The sequence below is a fragment of the Amblyomma americanum genome, chromosome 4 (genome assembly GCF_052857255.1).
Source record: "Amblyomma americanum isolate KBUSLIRL-KWMA chromosome 4, ASM5285725v1, whole genome shotgun sequence".
In the NCBI taxonomy this organism is placed as follows: domain Eukaryota; kingdom Metazoa; phylum Arthropoda; class Arachnida; order Ixodida; family Ixodidae; genus Amblyomma; species Amblyomma americanum.
Window position 1 is genome coordinate 99,694,506 of NC_135500.1, and position 24,788 is coordinate 99,719,293.

Here is a 24,788-nt window from a genome sequence, read left to right on the forward strand (position 1 = left end):
GTAGAGGTGGTAGCACTTAATGGCGCAGCGCGACAACTACAAGCCATACTGCGGGAAAAAACACCGGGTGACGAAATGCAGTTAGTTACGGCTCTCACGTACTGGAGACTGCTGCGGCCCTGCCTCCGCTCAATACTAGCGCGGACCCGTTTGTGCTTACGCGTACGGAGCGAGCACCCCCAGACGCAGCGCATATATTCGAGGGCCCGTCGCATTTCCCAACAGCTTCCTTCCCTGCACATTGCAGAAGTGCTGCTCGCATCAGCCGCCCACGGCCGGCCTGTGTGCGCGCAGGACTCGCAGGAGGCGCACTCGGAGGATACGCACGGGCGGGAGAGGGGGCTGCAGAGCGCGCCAACGGAGGGGATTTCGACGCCCGAAAGCAGGAAGCAGACGGCGGCGAGCAGTCGAGGCGTGAAAGCCTCGTCGCCTCCGAAATGCGCAGCCCAGAGTCTTCGCGAAAACACTGCGCTCGGCCGAGCCAACTCCTTCAGAGAAAATATATATATATCGAAGAGCAGCCTTCGCGCATAAACGCGCACGACTGCGCGAGAGGGAAACGACGCAGCCCGCGGCCTCTGGTTAGGAGGCAGCTTAACGTCCGAGCAGAGGGCTTGAACTACTGAGTGCACGCGGTCGTCTGCGAAGTTATGCACAAACAAGTATACGTACAAACTTCTGCGACATAAACTTCCCCGAAAAGGATAGCGCACAAGCTTAAACAGACTGGGAAACCATGGCAGCGATAGTACAGAGTTGAACTGCCGAAAGAAGCGCACATTAAAAAGGTGTCTCCAAGTGACGCTCTTCGTCGGCGGAATTAAGCGAACTCCGAGAGTCGTCGTTTCATTACAGAGATATACCCGGCAGCGACAACGACGTGATAACAGAATCGGTTACAACTAAAAGAAAGCCGCCGTAAAACTCCCTCGGGGTGGACACCCACGGTGAAAGAGAGAATGAGTCACCGTCGTGGAGGGCTCCGCACCGATTCCTCCGCAGCACGCAGTGTGTCGTCGTGCGGTTCGCCTCCATCGAAGACGCGGCTACGCGATACGCGAGCGGTGAGTAAATACGGTGCGAGTCGGTGCACGACCCAGATTTTGACCGAAGGTCAGGTTAGTCGCGCCTCCAACGGCGCGAATTATCGGCGCGTGGTTAATTTACCAAGCAACGAACGGCACTCGGCGCACACCCAACTCGGTCTTCGTTTTACAAACAGCTGGCCGCACTCTCGAGACGCGTAAAACTCGCCGCGGTGACTCGGTGGTGACATCTTTGTTCCACGAATTGTAGCACGAACACGTTTCCTCCAGTGTGGTCGTGTCCCGGTTCAGCGCAAACGCGCTTACGGTCGCTCGAACACGCGCGCGTCGGCAGTGATTCACCCAGCGACAAGCAGCTGTGAGCACCCGGAGTGACGACGCGCGCGGACCCTGCAGCTGCTGCGAGGCGCCGGAGCCCGAGCTGACAGAGCTTGTACAGTACCCTAGCGAAGCGACCCCGCGAATCTACTATTTTTTTTTTAGGAACCCCCGCGCGGCGTGCCTCTTGTTAAGCCGCCTTTCCCACGGAATCTGTAAACGCAAAGAGAGGCGACTGCCTGGGCAGCACACGACCGCGGATTCCGTCCCGCAAGCAGTCTGCGCCGACAGCACAATAGCGGTGCTAACGAAGGGGAGAGGGGGCCGTCAATCGCGGATTAATCGCAGGCCCGCGCCAAATCCCCCGCCGCCCGCGCAGCGAGCGCTTCCGGCCCGAGCGCCGGGACGCGCAGCGACCAAGCGGCGAAGCCGGCGCGTCCTCATTTTACCCTGCGCCGTCACTGGCACGCACACAGCCCGGCACACGATGACCGGCAGCAGAGGGCGGCGCATACTGCTCACAAATGAAATAAAGAGAAAAGCAGCAACTGCAAAGAGCAGTAATAAATACCCCGCGGGGAGCGTACAAAACCGGCGACGACTCAAAACGCCGGGAAACGCGCATATTTTTTAAAACGCACCCGCCCCGCCGCGGCGCGCGCGCGGGCGGTCGACCTGCTTTCTCACCCGCGACCGACGACGAACGGCCCGTCGGGGGGCTGACAGCAGCGCCCGCAGTTCAAGGTCAGCGAAGAAGAAGAGCGCACCGGTCCCTTCCCCACCTTCGCCGTCGGTATCGACCTCTCCCTGCTCGTCGAAAACAAAATGAACCGGGGCTTTGCTTACGCACGGGACTCCCGCTGGGGGGTGCCCTCTTCTCCGGCAGTTTTTTACTCTTCACCGGCAGGCCGCATCGATTCCGAACGCAGCGGTGCGCGCGCGTGTGTATAGGGTATACCTGTACGGCGAGCTTTCCGGCATAAAGAACCAGCTATTCTACAAAAGGCGGGGGGGGGGGGGGGGGGAGCGAGAAGTGGCGCTGGTCCGGCCGTTTGCCAAACACGAAGGAGGCCGCGCAGCGGACAGCAAATGCTTTCACGATGAGAGGGGGGGGGGGGGGGGGCACACGCGCATAACGGGCTCAGGCGGCACGCATGTACACGCACAAAAAACGTGGCGCGAACCGCCAGCCGCACTCGCGCTATGCGTATACGGGGCATAGAAACCGAGGAAACGGCAGCATGCAACATGCACGCACGCACGCCAGCAAGCAAGAACCCTCCCCCCCCCCCCCCTTGCTCTCTGCGCCCGCTGCATTAATCCGACCAAATACGCATGGTGACGCACACCGCGGTGTACGTACCTGCAACTGACTGTGTGCCCAATGCGTGAGGCGCGCACTTAAGCGTCCAATCCGGCAGCATCGAATTAAGGGCACTGCGCGCAACACTGGCGGACGTAGCAGCGTTGTATCCACAGTTCGTGGAACGTACCAGAAAGTACATAACCGAACTCCTCCTCATCCTCCGGCAGGGCGCGCCCACTACGTTGTCTTACAATCAAATCTCGTTATAACGAAACAGTCTATAACAAAATAAGAGATATAACGAAGGACTAGCTACACCTCCTTGGAAGCTCTCGTAGAAGACTATATATTTGACACCTCGTTCTTACGACGTAAAATGCTTCTCCAAAGGGATACGCCGAACCACAAATTAACCGCAGAGGCTATTTCGAGTCGATGAATTACGAGGTACGCTGCCTGCAATCTTCCGCAACAAAAAGAATCAGTAACACCGTCGCACACGGCGTGAAATTAACAAGGAAACTGAGATCATTAGCCTTGGAAGCAGTTGAGAGATCCCTTGAGGTTATCCATGATCAAATCACCACCGATAGTCTTCAGTCTGACGTACTCTTTCTCCACCACTAAACACTGCTGTCACGCGGAGAAGTGTTATTGCCAGTGCGGCCATGTGCCATGAGGGGAAGCAGCCCAAAGGGGGCAACCGCGACGGAATCACCGTCGCGCTCTTCTTCACAGCGCTCCGCATGCTAAACTGCGCTCTGAATATGTATCACTCTGTCCTATGCGATGTTACACCTCCAAGGCTCCTTTTTTTAGGAGGCGCGAAAAAAAAAAACGCACGCGCTCGCGAGGCTCACATATCTGGTTCTACAGTTGAACCTGGTTATGACAAAGTTGAAGGGGCCCGGTGATTGCTTCGTTACAGCCAGCGTTGACGGAGCTTCGAAGGAGAATCGCCATTCCTTTGTTATTTCGATTATTTAGCTACAAACCGCTACGTTCTAACGAAGTTCGACTCTATAAATTAAATCTTGTTCCGGCAAAAGTCCGCAAAGCGACGGGAAGACCGTTGACAAGATACCGGTGCGGCCAAGGCCACCTGCGGCTGTAATGAAGAAACGACTCTGAGGAAGTAATGGCGGGCTACCTTCGACTTCCGATTAACGAGGTAAAATTGTACACCATCCCCAGCATGGCTATCTTCCTCAATCCGGACCCCTCAGCACTCAATGGCCCGAACCCGTGTTCCAGGCTCTAGGCGGTAAAGTCATCCCACGTTGGCACACGTACTGGATGCTTGAAGTGGGATGCAAGCAAAAACATTACAGGCCAAGCCTAAAAACCGCGCGCGCGCTCTTACGAATAATACAAACATGCCCGATAGTGCTCGCCGCGCAGACAGTTCCATTCACTGACCTGCACATGTTCAGGCGAGACTCCAGCGCGTTTGTGTAACTCAGACATAAAGACATACGCACTTCCGCGTAGCAAGGCAAGGCGGCAGCAAACGTAGCAGGCACAGATCGGATTACCTGCTACACACTCCGATAAGTCAACCTCCACCCTCAACCCCAGCTGCCCCCCACCCTCCTTCATACGAACATATGTACACAGCCATCACTCTCCCACCAGTAACCCAGCCGAAAACTGAGTAAACCGGCGACCCATTCGAGCGCATCGCCATGGAGGGGAGGACGCGGAGACAGGGGCCACCACCACGTCCTTCCTTTCAAACGCAAATGCGCCGCACCCCCGTAAAAACCGCAGCGCCAGCGGGTGAAAAAGGAATGCTTTGGCGAGGCCAAACAGCCATAACCATGGCGTCGTGCACCTCTTAAAACGCGGGACGCAGCACAGTCGGGCTTCCCGGGAGGCCGCAGTGCGAGCAAAGAAAACCGACGAAAAGCGAAAACCGTGCCGCACAGAAACAAACCGCGACAGAAGCCGGCGAAGAGGTGGAAACGGGGAAGAAGGCGTCCCTTTGCGCAACCGAAGGCCGAGCCACACCAGGGTCAGGTGGCGCGGTGTGTGCACCGCACGGCGAACCGCACGCGCGCGCGGATAATCATGAATACCGTAAAGAGCCCCGGGGCGAGAGCGCGCGCGTGAGCTTCGAAGATATACACGCGGCTGCCCGCATGCAAATGTAGCCGCAAAAAAGCGCCGTTGGGTCCGCTTTTTCTGATTGTTTCGTTTTCCTTTACGACACCCCCCCCCCCCCCCCCCTCCCCTTTCTATCGCGCGTTTCGGCCGGAAAGACCGAGGTCACCGCAGGAAAGCCCTCCGTACTCCGTTCGCCGGGCTTCTGCCGCTTTTCGTTTTTTTTTTCCCGCACCCACAACCAACCCTTTCGGTCGTTGCGCAGTCATTCGGGGACAGCCGTTTTCCCTCCTCCCTATCGCCTGCCTCCTCCTTTCCCTATTCTGTCATTCGTTCCTTTGCCTTTTTGTTTTTTTTTTTCATTCCGTTATTCTGTCCCGCTCCCCCATCGAGACTTTTCCGACGTCCGCCCGCGTCGACCCGGAATTGAGGTCGGGTTTTACATACCGGAAGATAAAAAGTCCTCTTCCGCGGCGGCGGCGAAGCCCCGGCGCTTCTACGCGCCGAGAAGGCGCGCGGACGCTTGCATCTGCGCGGAGCTAAAGCACCACCTCCGTCGCCGGCTCAGAAGAAAACGGCAGGTTTATGCGCCGGGTCTGGCCGCAAATGAGCGCACTAATGTCCGCAGCACAATCACGATTCATGTAATAAAACACGCGCCTCGCGTCAAATGTGTGCGCGGGAACAAGAAAAATAAACAAAATTCAAAGGGCAGCAAGTCTCCGGCACTGCTCCCGTTACGCAACTTTCTCCCAGCGAATTCGTCGCCTAAGACGCGAACTTAAGCCGATCCCTCACAAGGCAAGCGGATTCACGTGGGTTTCAGTGCGTGGCAAAGCGCTTTCAAGCACATCTACTATCAGCGGTCGAACAGTGCTGCCGACAACGCCCATTTGAGCGATGACGCCTCTAACCTTCCCACGTGCTTCGGGAATTTGAGAATTTCGTACGCGCTTGATATATCGCTATGGCATACAGCCGAAAGTTCGAAACGCTGCGCGAGATATTTCAATCCCATTCACGAACTACAATTACCGTATCCTGAAAGTTCTGACAAAAAAAAAAGGTCAGTGAAATTTTTACACATCGATCGCAGCAATAAAGCATATGGTATAGCGTTATTGAGTAACGACCCATCCGTTCCAAGTTGTTCTGCCGAAGACAGTGGAACTGCACGCCGGCCCATGCCCGTCGCCGTAGTAACCGACTTACAACCACGGGACGCTCAAAAGTGGCGGAGGAGACTATACGTAGATACAATCATCGAAGCCGCCCTTGTCGTACTCCTGCGCATTTCATATTCATGGCGTATTCCCAGGCCACTTTGCGACGACCTCGGGGGGCGGCTCCGAGCGCGCGTGCGGGAATCGATTACTTCACTCGGCGCTGCCTCTCCGCTGGGTCACCTCCAAATGCCACCAAAATGACGGAGTAGCTTAAGGACGCGGTGCGGAAGGACAGGACAAGGTGGTGCACTCATGCCCGGACGAACTGACGACCGTTCACCGGTCGGGAGACGCCACTTCCCGATGCAAGGACAAGAAGCTTCTAAATCTGTACAATCTACTTCTATGCCTTGGACTGGGTAGGCGACCGGAAAGTAGCCTATAGCTGTCATCCATCACCCCATAAAAGATAAAGCCGAACATCGCGCTACAGGAGTGTAAAGAGTTCCACCAACGCCGCTGCCAACGCCCGCGCGGCGGGAAATGTACGGGGCATATTGGGCGAAGCCCACCCGTCGATGTCATCAATGGCGGGTGGGCGCAGTGCTGGCGGGAAAGCGCGCATAAGCGGTGCGTCGTTAGGCCGACGCCCACGGAGAAACCGAGCGCTGGGACCCCTGCAGCCACTGACGCACCCTATACGATGGACCAACGCTACGTCAACGCGTCGAAATTGAGTGGATAATTGGGGAGGGGGCCAGTGGAACAGTGGATCGGTTTGCCCGACCTCCTCGAACTCTTGGTTCCCGGCTTCTTCGAGCTCCCACCACATCGTGGCTCCGCGAGGAGACGAAAAGACGCGCCTCAAACGACGCACCCAAGTTGAGCGCTTGCTGCCAGTATACACCGCACATAAACGAGGAGTTCCCCGCTCAGAGTGTCGCCCACTTAGCGTCAACTGCAGCCGCGACCCCTAAATCTTTCTGCGCTCCGCGTACACCACGCGAAACAACTTCCCAGCCCCTTTTCGGCCTGCGCGGCCGCACTGGCGCTTTTAATGAAAACGCCCCCGCGTTTCCCGCCTCACCGCGGCCTGCAAAAGCACAGAGCAACGGCTACTCGTGACACCTGCCACCTGTACACGTCCGCCACACTTCCTTCCACGACGAAGAGTGCCCCCCCCCCCCCCCCCCCCCCCATGTTGCCGAAGAAACGCACTTAGAATATAAGCGGGACGCCGAAAACGCTTCGAGCGAAACGAGGGGCACGCTTACGAACTGCAGTTCAGGAGAGCAAGCTGCCGGGCTAGTTGGTGATGGATGTTGTAAACTAGGAAGCGCCGGTATTTTGCGCTTCCTAGCTTACAGCTTACGAAGTATCTGGGGCAAAAGTGGCATACTCCACGCAGCGGGAGCCGGAGCAACGGAAAACTGCATCGTAACGCCATCTGAAGAACGGAACATCGAAACGACTCAAGCGACATGGCTGTAGCTAATAAAGGGCTCCCATTGGAAGCCTCGATCCCAGATGCCGCCTGTAGATGGCGTTACGATGCAGTTTTCCGTTGCTCCGGCTCCCGCTGCGTGGAGTACGCCACTTTTGTCCCAGACAGTACGCTTCCACACTACGCCTCGTGGGGACGGGCTTTAGCGCGGTCTGAGCGCCGCCGCTGGTGACGGGAGCGGCGCGTCTCAATCGGCCGCAGTCACGGCGGCTGCGAGCTGACGGGGCCGCGCCGACAGGAGAGGCACCTGTCACGCGTCAACGGGCAGCAGCAGAGTGGGCGCGCGCAACGGCAGCTGAGTACACACAATGAAACGCGTCGAGGGATGCACCGCGCCAGCAGCTGTGTTTCCTAACGCCCCGACGAAAGCTCGCGTAACGCCACAGCAACAGGGCACAAAAAAGAACGACCGAAGACAGGTTCGCGCCCGGCGACAAAAGCGAAGAGCGGAGAGGGGAAAAAAAAATACACCTACGACCAAACATTCGGCGCAGAGCGACTGAAATTCCCGGCAAAGCAGGCAGCCATCCATCACTCAACGCGCGGCCGTTCAGCGCGAGCGGCCGACGCGCTGACGCGTTGCCCACATACGCAAGAGCCACACAACGCGGTGCGAAGAACCGCGCGACAGCTGGGCATGGGCTCAGGCGCAGATGTGTACAGGGCCGGAGTTGGGTAACGATTGCATTCCAATTTTATTCCGTCTTTATGCTCTATTTGCGCCTTTCGTCACTGGATAGATGGACGCCACGTCACCCTGTCGCTGGGCGTGGCGTAGTAGTAGCTCCAAAGACGAAGGCAGGACGAAAATGTATCATACCCAGATACAGAAACGTCGCTCTACCACGCTATACATACGAAAATGAGCGTACGCTTGTACCGGCAAGCAGGACGAGCAGCAAAAACGATTATTTAACCAATGGCAGTTAGTCGCCTCACTCTTCGGGCGCGGTGTCCAGGACTCCGATGGCTGTCGCTATCCCGAGAGCCCGCTTGATCATCCGCTGCTGTACAGGCAAAAACCCTTAAAACTAATAAATCAATAATATCCTTGTGTTTCGTTTTGTTATTGTTTTCAAGCAGGCTTTTTTTTGTGTTCTCTCTAGTGGTTCGTTTGCATACACAAAAATAAACAACCAGTCATAAGTCAACGCTGCACGTGCGTTCGTGCAAGCTCCTTCTCGCGCCGCGCCGTCCCCGCACTAATCTACAATTTACTGCGAGCCGACTCGCCAAACAAATCCCCGATTCTCCTCCACCGCCGTCGGAACGCACGCCCGCTAAGGCGGAAAAAAAAAGAAGAAAGCAGCGCGGGCGTCGTTGTCGATCCAAGCAGCAGCAGCAGCATTTGGGCTGCGCGGCGCACCAGGTGAACGGACGACGGCGCAAATTATTGCCGCCGGTGGGCCTCGATCGCTGCGTCGGCAATCAATCGGACGCATCACGGGACGCGCACACCGCGAGGAGAAGGAAGGAAGAGCTGCGCTGCGCCCAAGAGGCGGTTCAACGGCCGCCGCGAAGAAGGAGACCTTTCCACCGACGCGTGCCGCTTGACCTTTGCTTCCTCCCACTCGGCGGGCCGCTCTCACTTCTTAAACGGGCATTTCACCTGAGTGCGCAGTACGAGGGCTAGGACAGCAAAACTGGATCTGAAGGCCTCCGCGTGGCCAGTTCTTCTAAGTACATGATTAATGGATCGTTTGCGCCCGCCCCGGTCCAGCAAGCTGCGACGAAGCAGAATCAAGCCGTAGGGGGGAGGGGGCTCCGGAATACTCCCCCCCCCCCCTTCCTTGCCCCTTCCCCTCTATGGCTCACTTAACGTGCAAGGATGCCAGCTCCACAAAAGCTGCCTCTTTGGAGGAAACTTGTTTTGACAAATCGCGCGTGTATCCGATTCAAGCCGTAGCAGTGGGTCTGCTCCAACCCGACGCTACGCCACTCGAGCCGCAGCACTCTCCGGCACCGGCTGTTGCGCACCCGGGCTGAAAGCGGCACCCGACGCGCCAGCAACTATACGGCATAACAGTGGCGCGGTTTCATCATCGCGAGCTGTAACATTCCACGGGAACTGCGGACCTTGCATTCAGGCGATTGCTCTCCGAGTGCAATAGAGACGAGAGCGTATACACTGCTCGAGGGGAGTCGGCGCGAATTACGGCAACCTCGCGGAAAGCGTTGCGCGCGCGGGTAACGAGACGAGGAAAAAGGTCGCTCGTTCGGAGGCTGAACGGGGCGCGAGCGTCTGCGTTGTGACGGCGCAGACGCTTACCACGCTAGGTCTCTCTGGCGCGGTGGCGGCTATTCCACGCAGACCCATCGATTATTCATCGAGATGGATGGACGGACGGACGAGACGCGACGGCGCGCCGGCATGGATTCGAGACAGGGAACGTCTCACTGCTGCACACATGCGCACCTACACCTGCTCTTCGTCGCCACCGTGGTCTCCCGCTTCTACCGCGTTAAAACACCGTCATACGCGCACAGCGTAGTATAATACTATGCATCGTAACTATATAGCGTCCCACCATACACGGCAGCTCGTGCGTGCAGCAGCACGCCCAAGCCAGAAAGCAAAGAGAAAGCTCATTTTGGGATGTGCATTCGCTGGCGCCACCCCCCGCCTCGCGCGGTGGCGGCCGGGCGATTGACGAAGCACGAGCTCGAAGCGCGCATCACGAGGCGAACGCCGGAATCCATCATCGTCGACGGGAGTCCCCGATTTCCGGGTCGCCTGCTGGCATATACTAGCGAACATCACTCGGGACTCAACGAGGGCCACCAATTATCTCCGCGCAGATCCTTTCACCCGCGTAACTTCGCGAATGCATATTAAGAGAGTGTTAGCACTGGGATGACGTACTATAGCGCGGACGTGCACCGCATCAGGCAGGTGCGTGCTGCGCATGCGCAGCAGGCACCCGGTATCCGCTATACTAAAGCTTTCAAGCATAAAAATACAAATACGCAATTCCTGCACACACCGCCTTCTGTAACAAAAGTGCAACGGCACACATCGCTCCGCCTTGCACTGCGTAGTACAGAGGGCGAAACACATGTCCAGAACGACCGAACTGCGTATTCAGCAGCTCCCAAAGGCGCTGCGACCAGGAAGGCAAAAAAAAAAAATGACGATGAAAGCCTATGAGTTTAACTGCACATGCTCACATCCGGACCATTTTTAACCAAATGTTATCGCTCGATATCGCGTGCTCAGCCCGACACACGCCCAGGGCTTGTTCTAGGCAAGCGTTTTGCCCTCTGTACATAGGCGCGAGCAAGCCGCAACAGGCGCCCGTCGGTCAGATGTTGCACACGCTTTGAACAGGTTCCTGCATTGCACTGCCCGCTGAAAGACACGCCCCCGGCCCTCTTCCTGAAAGGTGGTTAACTATAGAGGACGCCACACGACGCCCCTCATTCGTCTCCCCGCCTGTGAATACACGGGCACTGAGGGCTCACTTCGCGTTGAAGCGGCACCATCTGACTAGCTATGGCTCGGGTCCAGAGTTTCAAGGACAAAGTTCTTGGTAAGAGAACACAAATAAAACGCAGGGCGCCGCCCAAGCGCAGCCGGCCAAAGCTACACGCCCACCGGCCAGAGCGGCAGTGGTCCAGAGAGCCCGATGGCGCAATCGAACGCGCAGTCGACGCCTCTACACCGTCCTCCCTCACTCGAGCTGCCGGGGACCCGTCGACAGGGACGTGGGAGACAAGTATCCGGCAGTGAACTGGGGCAGGAGCACGGTACCCACGTAACTCCGAATTGAACATTAAACGGCGGACTCTGGTGCATTCAGTCTCGCTTAATACGAACTTCAGGTTTAATCGAACGGACGCCTTGTCACCGTCACCTTGAGGCGTACTGAAAAGGCAGCCCTCAATTCTAAATCCGCAAAATCCAGACCCAATTCTCGATGCCCGTCGAGTTTCAACTCTATCCACAGTCGACTGGACAGCCTCGCGAAAACCGGCCGAAGCTTTTAGGGCGGCGAACACGCGCAAGGGTTTCGTCGTCGCATACTCCCAGACACGTCTCCTACACAGCCATGTTGGCCACACTGCGAAACGAGAACCCACGTGGTTCCACACCGCGTATAAAACAAAGCGCGGTCCCATTCGCGGTCATCATAATCGGCGGCGGAAGCCACGAATCGCCCGACAAAGAAAGGCCTCTCTGCCACTCGTGTCGCGTTCACCCTCGCCACCACCCTCACGAACCGAGACCATCCGCATCGTGAACGCCTCCGCGGCCACCAAGACGCGGCGGCGCGTTCCGTCCAGGAAGGCGGGAGCCGATAAAACAAGCGGGTAGAGGCCGGGGACCGAGAAAAACAGCCACGACGAGTTCCGCACACAGATAAACAAACAAACACACACACAAACACCGGTGGCCGGTAACGGGTCGCCGATTTCACCGTAATAGGGCGACAAGAGGGGTGCGCCTGACCGCTACCACGGCGCATCGCGACCAGCGGCCGTGACGACGTCCATATGCCCGTCGACCGCCGCCGTGACAGCGCGCACGCCCCCCCCCCCCCCCCCCTCCCCCCCGCCATCGTCGTCACGGCCGCCGCCAGCTTTATTGCACCGCGCGCAAAGAGCCCCCGGAAATGGCGTCGAGCCCGCCTAAGGGGCTCGCCACCGTACGATTGTCCAGCACTCGACGGACAACGGTGCTTCCATGTGCAGGCAGATCCGACACGGAGGGCGACCGTCAGCTAGCGCACAATAACGAATTCCGTTGTTATACTTCTGCGTAAGAGCCGATGCGGATGTCACACACGTCCACGGTTGTACATGTTCAAAAACAAGAAAAACCGAGCTTTTAAGTCATGCTCACACACGTATAACTGTCTCTTCATATTACAGAGATTACCACGCTGGCACCGCTGCGCGTCACCCGGAGTGCGTGTACCGAGGCATCGATGAGAAATTGAGGTTGATGAATGCAAGCCTCGCAGTGTGCACCCTCCACGAAAGAGCATTCGCTACACTACTACTATACCACTCGTTCACTAGCACGCGGAAGACCACGACCTGCACGCAAGCTCAGCAGGTCAGCTTCTTCCATTCCTCGAGCCAATAGACAGGGCGCCGCAGAGACATGCATTCCTGAATCAATCGACCCATAATCAAATCAAAGCTGCGCATTCGTATCGTGACTACGCTAGATTAATTGTTGAAGAAAGCACTTTGACCGGATTAAGCTATAAGTCGTCAGCTCTCGTGAGACTGTAGCAACGTTAACAGAGAGTTTCAGCGCAACGAAGGCGCACTCACGCAGAGGTATGCCTAAATTCTGCGCGCGCAGCAGGAATCCGGTCATGCGGTGTACTGCTACTACGTCAGTACGCGTCCCCTGTGCTAAAACTCTCTAATAATGAATTTCAGTTTCCCCCCAAAACCGTAGCATCTCCGACTGCGAGATTATAGTTCAACAGGAAGTGCGAAATCTCAAGCTAAGCTTCCTCGGTCGCGGCGCAGCCACGTGCACAGTCGAGCGCTGTTTTTTTTTTCTTTCTTTTTCAGCGAGACGAGACGAGGCGCAGAAGCTTTCGGCGCCCGTGTTCGGAGAATCGCACGCAGGTCGCGAAGTGGCGCCCACACAGTGCTCCATCACAAGAGCCGCCCGCCGAAAGCTCAGCGGGAGTAGGCAGCAGACGTACTCATTACGACTACTATATCCGCACGAAATGCGCTCGCTACGCAAGTGTTGAAATAATGGCGGGGCTTCCAAGAGACAAAGAAAAACATCAGAGGAAGAACGAGAGACGCAGGCGGCCGAATTATACGACGGAGCGAAATTGGCTCCGCGAGCCGGATTGGCGCGGCAAAGACGTCCTGGGCTGTTCCCCCCCACTCCTCGCGCAGACGGAGGCAACAAGTGCAGCGCGTAGAATATGCCCGCACATACAGGCGAACGAAAGAACGAAGAAAGGAAGAAAATAGAATGGCAGCAACTACGCTTCCCGCCTAATCAGGCGCCATTATTGGGCGCAGCCAGGCCCGTCTCCTCTTTAGCGCGTGCTCGTGTGCGCTGCGCACAGGCCTTGCCGTGCGAGGCCCAAATTGCCAGGACAGCACACGAGAAGAAATTTTTCCAAAGGACCGCCACGCGGAGGAAGAAAAAAAAAAAAACTGGAGGGGGCGGCAGATAAAGAAGGAAAGAAGAGAGGCACAGAGCCGGCCTACAACGCACGAGCGAATAGTATACGCGCATTCAAGAAACGAGGAAACGCGCGTGTTCCGGGCAACGGAAACACGGAGCCGCATGATTCGAGGGGCGTCGCGAGGGAAACGGCGTCGAATCGCAGCACAGAAAACTCGCGACGACAAGAAGAGCGCGCCCTCGAGCGGTGGTCGGCGGAAACGACCGCCTTGGGGAAGACAATGGGGCAATGAAAGGGGAGAGGGCGGAAAGGCAACACCCGCGGCTACACAAGAGTAGGGGAGAAAGATGGAGGGACGGCGGCCGCGATAGCTTGGATAGGATGATCCTGGGATGTCTGTGTGTGGACAGGGACGGCGACAACCAGCCTCACCGCATCAGCGCTCTGAGGCTGCGCGAGCCCAATGCTCGCTCCTCCCGTTACTCCAGATCGTCAACCGTGCCGGCAGAGAGCCATTGCGACCGCCATCACATTCGCCGGCGACGAACACCGCAGTGTTCGATGCAACAATCACCGTAACGGAGAGGTATTCACCACCACCACCACCATTACCATCAACCTAACTGGGCCCACTGCAGGACAATGAACGGCTCTCCCATGTCCCTCATCCAACTGACACTGTCCAGTGGCAGATGCGGCCACCTTACCCTCGCGAAATTCCTAATCTCCGCCCACCTGCAGGCTTTCAGGAGGGAGATCAGCGATTACTTATCATCGGTCGATGTTCGCGAGCCCACAACGAATCGCGCACGCGACACCACAACTGACGGAGGGAGGAGAAACCACCGACTACGTTGGCTGTATACCTAACCACGGTGTCCGGTCAGAGCGGAACTGCAGACCAGACCCGAAGGCGGGAACAGAAATAGCCGAGTGAACACACAAGGGCAGCAGCGCAGGCGGTCTCGGAGAAAGAGACCGGGCCGATCAGAAACGACCCTCGTTCCCCTGGTCTCCCATGCAGACGGTTTGGCGCGCTCGTCTACGCGGACTATGATTAGAAACGCGTCGCGACGACTACACTGCGCCGAGGACTGAATGGGACACACACCGGACGGGCGACGCACAAAAGCGGGAACCATCTCTGCGCCAAACAGCAGTCAGTCCCGACTCGGGACAAAGGTCAAAGCAAACACATTAGGCGCGCTTCTTTGCCATTTTCATCGGGACGCCGCGGTCGGCCTGTATCGACAGATGAGCGTATTCTAACGACAAAAAACGCTACTTTCAACGAAAAACAAAAATGATTTTATCAGCTATATAGAATAGGTAAAAAAAGTGAAATACAGGTGTCGCCACCACCAACAGATTTCCCAGAGAGCGAATCCCAGAGGCTAGGTTACACCACCATTCACTTTAAGACGGTAATCACAGAGTCGTTTCGGCGTAGACGGAATGACAGAGGCAAGATTAGTACAAGAAGACACAAGCTTGGCTTAGGAAGCAAACACGAGTTTATGATACCGCGGGTGAAACCAAGAAGGAATCGGACGTGGGTAGGGAATATAATGCGCGGAGAGCAGACAGCCAATGGTCCCTTAGGGTAGACGTAAGGCAGACGGAAAGTCAGATGAGCGGTTGAGATTAGGAAGTCTGCGGGGACACTGTGGCCGCAGCTGGCACGGGAAACGGCCACATTCGAGATTAACGAGAGACGTCATAATCTCGCAGTAGACCCACACGTGCTGCTGTATGAAGACCCTGAATCAACACAGCGCGGCGCTCACGCGCGACGCCAAGCAGCTCGCAACTGCGCCGGCCATCCTCAAAATGCCCCTCCAGATTTGGCGGCTGCACAAGGGAAAACGATGAGAGATAAGAACACCCCACAATTTACCGAAAGCCGACAGTTCGGCGTACTGTCCCTCACGAATCACTGCCACAGTTTTCTTCGATCGGCGACAACATCCGCAACTTGAACGGCGGTTCTCCCTCGTTAACTTGAAAAGAAACACAAAAGGGGTCACAGCAACTCATTCGCCAAAAGCGGTCCCTTATCTCTCATAAACAACGAGGAACAGCGACAGCTGCCCTATCGCGTTCGATTCAACCCTACAGCCCAATTAACGAGAGGCTCGATTTACAGAACCCCCGCACGCTGGCCTTATATCCTTCTAGAAAAGAGAGAAATTAAGGGCAGCAGTTGGCGTCGGCGAATGCGAGACCCCAGCAGAGCGAGATAAACCGTACGACGGCCATAAACGGGGCGACTTAGCGACGCGTCCGCGCAAAAGCAAGCAGGAAGCCAGCTGAGACCGACCGATCGAGGAAGGAAGCACCGCGGTACACACGTTAGGAAAAATAAGGCGGCCTCCGCTTATCTCGATCCAAGACGGGGCAGCCGAGGACCAAAGAGAGAGAAAAAATACACCAAGAATAAGAGTAAAAGAGCACGACCCACCTCGCGTCCGTTCACGCATGCGCGGGCAAAGTTAGGGAAACGAAACGGACGCATAACGGCCCCGTTACGCTCTAACTAAACAGCAAGGGGGGGGGGGGGGGGGGGTTGCTGCACGCTCCATGGAGTTTACAACGGCCCTCCCCACACCGAAAGCCTTTACCTCTCTCGTTTGCCTTCCCTTCTATATACCTAACTGCTGCGCCGCGAAGACGACACGAGAGCGGCACGCGCCTATCAAAAAGCTCCCCCTGGTGGAACGAAAACGAACGAGATTGCTGCCGCGTCGGTTGGTCAGTGGCGCGACGCACGCATGCCCCGCAAGGCACGCGAGCGAGGCGAGGAAAAAAACCGGACAGGCAGTGTTGGTCGTTCCATCTTTTGCCTCGGGAGGGCAGCAGGGAGTGAAGGGCGCCTCCTCTCCTGCGAATATGAACAGGAGCCATAGTGGGATACAACTCAAGAACGGGGAGGCTCTTCCCCGTCACAGCACCCCCTTCTAGTCAATGGCGTCGGCCGATTCTCAAGACACTTCTAGCGTGACGATGCAGGAAGAAGCACCACAAGGGAGGGAGGGGTCTATCTCCAACCATAGGGAGAAAGGGATTATTCCCTTTCATCTACCACTCCCTGCTTCGTCGCTCTAGCAGGGTGGTGAGAATCGGCCGACGCCACTGGCTGGAAGGGGGTCCTTCGACGGGGAAAAGCCGATGCGTTCTTGAGTTGCACCCGACTACATGTAGACGTAGCCGTACACGTCACTCCCGTCTCCCTCGCGTTATTTTGATCCCCGGAAGGACGACGCGACGCCGAATGCTCGAATCCGGAATGACGCACGCACGCGAACACGATGCCTGCATACATGCACCGCGCTTGACGCGCACAGAGCGTGTGCAAGGTGCCGCGACAATCCCGCCGCTCTGGGTGCTTCAAATAACGGGTATTGGGGCCTCCGTTGAGCTGCATGGCATACATGCGACGGGAAACGACAGCGGGATATCGAAGCTGTCACGAGAAAGAACGCATTCGAGCCCGGCAGCGCAGAAAGAAGTCAAGCGATAGGAACAAATCGCGGGACCCGCCGAAGAATCGAAGGCTTGCTCGTTTTACGTTTTATTTTTTAAGATAAGAAGGATATTCATTCGGTGGTTGCGCGCAGAGGACCGAGCGAGGGTGGCCCATTTTTTGTTGGTTCTTCGTGCATTTGCCTTCAGTCGTAGGCGACGCGAGCCGTGAACAAGAACAAATTATGGAAAGCAGACATTTTTATATCAGTCAACTGAAATATTAAACAAGGTTGAGGAACTGTTAGATTTTAGCGCTACATTGGGTACTTTAAAAAAAGAGATTACCGCATTGCTACTAGCCGATGTTATTTCCTTTTCTTGATCAGTGTCATTCTGTTCACTTTCTGTTTGTTTCTATGTACGTATATCCGTTCACAAAATGAATATATAGAGTGCAGTTGTGCTATGTGGCTGTGTAATGTGTATTACATACAAGTGTGTACTTATGTAAATTCTGTACTTATGCCTTTTATATGTATTTCCTTCTGTTATCAATGCTGTCGAAACTGTTTACTGTAGGGGGCTGGGACGTTTCGTCAGGTCATTGGTACCTTTAGTCCCGGACTCCACTGGCTATGACGAGAAATAACGTTCATTTTACACAATTGATTTTAGCCCGTAATAGGCCGAGAAGCGATGAATAAAGTTCATTCATTCATTCATTCAAACCACCGTATACGAGAAACGCGCTTCGCGCCTTGCTTCCATGTCACCGTCGTTGCAGGAAAACTTACACGACAGAGCGCGCTGTAGTGCATAGCTGGGGGGCTGGGGCCACAGCAAAACAAGCCACACTAGGGAACCTGCAGGGCCGCCTCGCTGTGGTGACATCAGCGCACAGCGTTTTGCCTCAGATATGACCGATGAACTTGTGGGGTGGCCAACTGAGATCCGATAATCACCGGGGTTTAAAAACAGCGAGGGCGTAGTCAATTCCGAAGACGCGTGGCAAAGGACAATAGGAGATCGGAGGAGCGGAGAGCCACAGAGCTAGTAGTTCAGGCACAGTGAATGAATGAATGAATGAATGAATGAATGAATGAATGAATGAATGAAAAACGTTTACAGGGAGAAACCGGCATAAATGATTCGAAGATGGCGCGTACGAAGTTGAAGCCTGTTAACCAAGTAATAACTGCCACCGCCACGATAAGAACGGTATACCTGCCGATGATCTGACTCCTCCCACGTGTGTCGCCAAAAGCGAGCTTACGTCACTGTACGCAAGATCCGGCGCACCTTGCTTACGTGTGGCAGGTGGTGGCGCTTGTTTCTCCTTTCCCTCGACTTCTGTCGGCATTCGCTATTGCCGATAGGCTGCAGGTTCGCACAAATGTACAGGCATGCTCCATCGCACGCCGCCGATACTCCGACAGGACGCTGCAACCGCGAAAGGAAGCCTCATTTACACGACGCGCATATATGTCGGGCCCGTAGCCCCTGCACAGTGCTGGATCCCACGTATAGCGCTGGAGTCCGCGCGACACGACAGACTACGTGCGCCGACCGAACGAAGAGGAGATTCCGAGATTTGGGATGCGGCACGCGTTCACAAGCAGCGGCGAAGAAATGGGGCACGTGATGCGGCGGGCAGAGCGGCTTGGACCGCGCGCAGCGGTGGCCGGTGTTGGAAGGGGTGCTGCACCGCTGGCGCCACGGCAGCGGCTGCAGCCAAGAATTATGCACGCTTCAAAAAGGCGACTCTGTGCCAGTGATCAGAAGGGGAGGGAAAAAAAGGAAACAACACAAACGACGGCACGCACTGTGCCAGCCCATCACCGCCAGGGTGCACGGGAATTCAGGCGTGCGCGGAGGCCAGAAAAAAAAAGCAGCGCATACCGCTGGAGACACCCCGTATATGCGTCCCACTGCAGTGCACTGGCAGCAGCGGACCGACACCTACCCTCTACACAGCACTCAGCGGGATCGTTCAGAAATTAAAAAAAAGAAAACAGGAATAAAACAACGCGAACTGTGCCATAAAGCGAAGCACGCCCGTGATCACACTCCGGCGTCGTACACACACCAGCCCCACGCCTCCCCCTGTGCTGCGTGCGATGGTGGCGTAATAGGACTTTCATTGCCCCCTTTTCTCTTTTTCTAGCTGTACCTCCTCCGACAGCGCACGAAGCTGGCCTTCCGGGTTTTGAAGGTCGCGATCTCTTCTCCTCCGCTCAGCAAAGCGATCGATCGATCGCGCCGCGCACCGACGACGGAGGAGGGTGGGAACCGACCTTGTCCAGACAACACGCGAGGCGCAGTATACGCCCTCCTCCGCCGTCGCGCCCTTGGCCGGGGTCCTCCCCCTCTGCGAGATATGGATCCAAGCAAAACAGCCACGGGGCAGCTATAATGGGCTGCTGCTGCTGCTGCAGGGGCACCGAGCGGTGGCGTGTCACCGGCGTCAGCCGATTTATACGCCCGGGGGGCAGGACGCCAAAAGAGGGGGCTAACAGTACGGCAATTACGGTGCCCCCAACCACTCCCCCCTTCGCCAGTACGAACGACTGCACAACCGCTACGCCAGCGTGCGTAGGACGGGCCACCGAGACGATTGTGCGCAGCACCGTCCAGCGCTCATGTACTACAGTGAGCAACGGCAGTGTCTGCGGTAAACAGAGATTTCACCGGAAATGGCTGCAACAACCTGGAAGCCTATTACGATACTACACTACCCGCACTCCACAACACAAACGGGTGTCTATAGTTAGAGAGTTTTAGCATAGCGCCCCCGCATATTCCGCTGCTAGCAGCCGCCAAATCCGCACGCAGACCAGGTGAGCGCCAGGAGACCGCACGTACTTGCCTTCTCGAGGCCTTCCTGCCCGTGCGCAGCACTGCGGCGGCTGCTGGTATCGGTAGGTACGCTAACGCTAAAACTCCCCAACGACAGACGCCGAGCTTCCTCCGACGGTCCCGCCAAGAAGGAGACCCAGCAAGAAGGAAGCAGCACCGTGGCAAGAAGAGCCAGGGAAGAACCTCGACCGCGGCCCACCGTCCTTGGAGCCGAAATTAGGTGCAGCGCTGCGAGGCCGCCTCGCGCGCAGTTCCCGTTTACCGTCGCGCGCTGGGCGCTGAATGGCGAACGGTGCGCCCTTTCGCGAGGGGCCCCACTGTGCCTCCTGCTCGAGGGTTGGGTGGCCCGAATTTGAATGCGTTAAGAACGCTTAAGCGAACGAACATCTGGCGGCAGCCGTTAGTCGGTGACCAGCCTCTGAGAAAGCAGGAAAAAAAAAACGTCAGTTTTTAACGTCGTTAAACACTTGTCGTTCGAATTCGCTTGACTCTTGCCTAGCCATTGCCTTACACTGTCTTCCGAAATAATTCTTTTTAAACTTTCGCACCATAACCTGACCTTCGCCACAACCGTATCCCAAATAATTTCACACAAGGTCAAGGGTCAAAGGTCGAGGCTTAACAGGCCCATCGGTCTTTCAGGACTGCTAGTGGTGAAACAGCGCTCCCCCATCGCACAAAAAATCTTACTATACCAGTGGCTTCCAGCGGCGATTCCAACCCGCGGCGGTGTTGGAACTGGTGAGCTCCACTGGCCGCTGCTTTAGACCCCTCTGCCATCGGAACATGCAGCCTTTCACCCCGACCAATTTTCCGCAGCCCTCAGAGTGTAAGGCATTCCTCTTTCACCAAGGTGCCATTTGTTAGGTTGGGGCAACCTAAAAAGAATGAAAAAATAATAAGCCCCTGCCTGCACCACTAACGTACAAAAGGCTTAATCCAATCTGAAAATAAACGAAAAGGCCCGAAGGCACTGATATAATTTTACCACCCGTAGGTGGGGAAAATGAAAAAAAAAAATGAGGGGGGACGACGTAGAAAGCTACATAGCGATCAACAGCCGGGGAAGCGGGCCCGGGGAGACTCCCCTGATCTCTCCCGGGATGTAGCGGAAGGGGCAAAATGAGCGGGTTATGGGAATTGGGATGGCAATGGGGATAGCGAGTTTTTTTTCTCTGATCCTTCATAAATCTCGACTACATTACTGGCCTGCCACGGGATGCCCGATCACCCACAAACGCAACGGTCTCCGACCGCCGGGGACAGGAAAACCTCACCCGGGGTGAGCTACCTCGGGTCCCTCCACGACTTTCAGGGTTTGTTTCTGACCTGCCAGCTACTTGCCGTCGCGTCGCGGTTTTTCAGACACCGGAAGTATGTGTGGTGCCATCCGGCCAGTAGAGGCTTGGGTCGTAAGCCTATCGGCCCTCCGGCGCTCGGTGCCACGGCCTAACACCTCCGGGGTACCCACCTCTGCTTGTGAGGGGGCAGAAAAAGAAGTGCAGCGAGACAGAGGTGAGCGCAGGAAAAACAAACTATGCCCACCACAGCTGAGGTGCAGCACATGGTGCCCGACGAATTAGGTGGCAATCGAGCCTGGTCAACGCCTTATCGCGGACGCAATCAGCAAACACCGGCAGCAGGGAGGGCCAATTTTTCCCCACCACATATCGTTTCAGGGCGGGGGGGGGGGGGGGGGGGGGGGGCTTTCGCGATGGCCCACTTCGGGACCTGCGCCACACCACGGGGCACGAATGAGGGGCCACCACACTTCCTCCTCAACGGCACGGACCGACAGAAGGAGCCAGACAGTCACGAGATGCCACGCCCAGGTCACGGCATACGCAGCGCGGCAGAGGTCTATAGAGCGTCCGCGTCTCAGAGGGGGCGGCTGCCGCGGCAGAAAAGGAAATAAAAAAAATGATGGCGAAAGGTTGTGGTTTGAATAAAAGCCGCTACGTGGGATACAACTCAAATAAGTAGCGGCTTTTCCTCGTCAAAAAGACCCGCTTCCGGCCAATGGCGTCGGCCGAATCTCATGGACCTACCAGCGTTACAATACAGGGAGCTGCAGCTGAAAGGGGACCGTCCCCTCCTTTGTCCGGGATAATCCCCTCCTAGCACTGTAACGCTAGTAGGTTCATGAAAATCGGCCGAGGCTATTGGGTGGAAGCGGGTCTTTTTTACGAGGAAAAGCCGCTACTTACTTGAGTTGTATCCGACTATATAGTCACTGTACACGCACTGAAAATGCGCAGTCATAAAGCCTCCGACACTATAGCCCGGACCCGTACAACACGGATCTGCCCCACCACCAGCCTCGATCAAGTCGGCCGACGAGCACACCCCTTTCGCGACACACCCGGCTGCGGACGACACTCGCTAACGCGCGCCTGTGCTTCCACCGTGAATAAGCAAAGGCATCCCGCAGTGCGCGCTGGTGCGCGGGGCTGTGACGAAGCCGCACTGGAGACGGAAAACGCACCGTTCGCGACGAAGCTCGAAGACCCCAAAGCAACGCACACATGGGCTGGTGCGCTTTCGACCGGTGCGTCTTGTGCCTGCGCGTGCGCATCGACGAAGCACGCGATTTGCTCGAGATACGCTTTCGTTGCGGCAACGCCACGGTGAGTCTGTATCCACTGTACCTCGCCCTCTTGGCACAACTCGCAGCAAACGAGCAGGTCTACCTCCCACAAACCCGCCAACGGTCGCAATCTGAAACGTCCGTCCGCCTCGTGACGTCAGGCTGGAAATACTACGGCAGCGGCTTCGCAGCATCACCACGTTAGCGAGCGGTGGCGCAGAGACAATGCAGGGTACGGGCACGTGCAGGCCCGACAGCTGAAGGCGCGAAAATCCGCTCAGCCGCATAGAGCGGGCGAGGCCTCCTCCCACGGCGCACCGAAAGCGGAAAGGAAAAACGCGCCGCCGGACCACGCGCACAACCACCCCGCACGGCCGGATAGGGCGCTCGACGAAGGGGGAAGCCGCCGCCAGAGACGAGGACCAAGAAAGACGGCAGCAGCGAGAAGAGTGGGAAAAAGAAAATCAAAGGTAGTAATACAAAAAAGAAAGGGCGGCCGATAAAAAGTCGATTGCGCGCGCGGTGGCCCAGTTTCGGTTTCGTTTAGACGCCGCCGCTCTCTCTCTCTCCCTTCGCTGCTCTGTCGTGGAAGCCCCCCCTCCAGCCTCGACGGGCGGCCGGAACCGGTCACGTAACCAGCGAAGGACGAGCGCGGTACGTGCAGCCGCGCCTGGAAACAGCCGCCCGGCCACCTCTGGCGACCCGTTCCACTTAGCGCGGGGGGTCCCACTGCAGTCAGTGTCAGGGCGGAAGCTGCATGCGCCGGCGTGTGCCAGCAGCATTCGGTATGCGATGTCGTTTATGGGGCTGCACAGTGTGTCCCGCGCACGTCGGAACGACCTCACACGGAACAACACAACAGCCTCTCCCTCGACCGAAAGTAAAACTGTTCAGTGTAACTATACTAACTGCGCTAGCTTGCATACACTCTCGCTGAAGCTGACAGCGCGACGCAACGAACCCACTCACACACGCACACACACTCAGCGCGAAACTTAGAAACTAAAGTGTAATGCAGCAAACAGACACACGGAATGTGTATACATTTATAAAGAAAGGTCACACAAAGATTGCACTGACAAAAGCAAGAAAAAAAAAAGAAAAGTACGAGCCCATGTCTGTAAACGACTCCTGCGTCATTTCTGCTCTTAACTTTATGCGCTGGTTTCCCATCACGCGCCTTGCTTCCTGCCAGGCGCGTAGCCAGGAGCTGCTTTCGGCAGCGGCGCAAGGTAATTTCAAGCACTAAAAATGGGCGGGGGCAGGGGGTTCCGGAGAGGCATTCCCAACAGGAGCACTGCCAAGGAAACCGAGAAGAGGGGAGGGGGAACCTCGGGTCAGTCCTCGTGCCTCCCCTCGGACACGTGGCTGCTTCCTGCGTTCAGCTTCTTCCGAGGGACCTACGCCGTATATATTGCCTCGTCGTCCAGACGCGCCAGAAACGCCTAAACGCGCAGGTTCTAATGCACTGCGACGATTTTTACTGCACGAATCTATTCTAGGCCTTGCAACTGCGGATATTTCTCGCCAACCCCATCTTGTCTCTCCCGGGTATCCCGGGTGCAGCTGGCTGCCCCAGAAACAAGTGAGCGCACAAACTGAATAAGTAACTGCGCAGCTACACGTCAGACTGTCCGTGTTCTCCGAGTGAGCTTGGGAGAAGAAGAGCGAAATGAAGACCTAGACGATGACAAAGAAGAAGAAAACGTCGATGGAAGACACGCTGGCATCCATCACTAAACCACTGCCATGCCAGAGGAAGTGAACAACACCACCACCACAGGCCGGTATGGTTCGGAGCTAGCAATCAATGAACCGTAATCGATGGCAAACGCACCACTGCAGAAGCTGCACCCGCCGCTTCGTACAGACGAACCTGCATTTTTTTTCCTATCGCAGTTTGAATCCCCCCACCGACAGCTTCACACGTAATCTCCAACTGCATTCATTTGTGACCTTCGAGTATACTACTCCGCACAAGAGAAGCCGTCGATGAAGCGAGTGCTAAATCCATACAATGTCGCGCGCCTAGCATATGGGTTGAATCTCCAACAGCGTTCAGACTGACCGTGCGTGATACGTACCATGGCAGCAAACCCGCACTGCCTTAAATGTCGCACTCTAGTACCCGCGAAACCGCGGGAATTCGTGGCTACCATTCCTGGCACAAAGGGACAACGAATTTCGCACATCCCCCCTTCCGTGCGATTAACCTCTTTCGGTTCCAATAACGCATGGCGCGTGCCGTTTATTCCCACCACTGCATAATTCCGGTTCCTCTGCTCAAAGCCACTTTAGTGACGGTATTCACTATCGTTTATTAC

At 56.3% G+C, this 24,788-nt stretch overlaps 1 protein-coding gene across 2 annotated transcripts in view; it reads right to left on the minus strand.

The window, feature by feature from the left end:
• Mob2 (MOB kinase activator 2) overlaps positions 1-24,788 on the minus strand; it is a 98,918-nt gene that overhangs the window by 20,863 nt on the left and 53,267 nt on the right. The window lies entirely within an intron of this gene.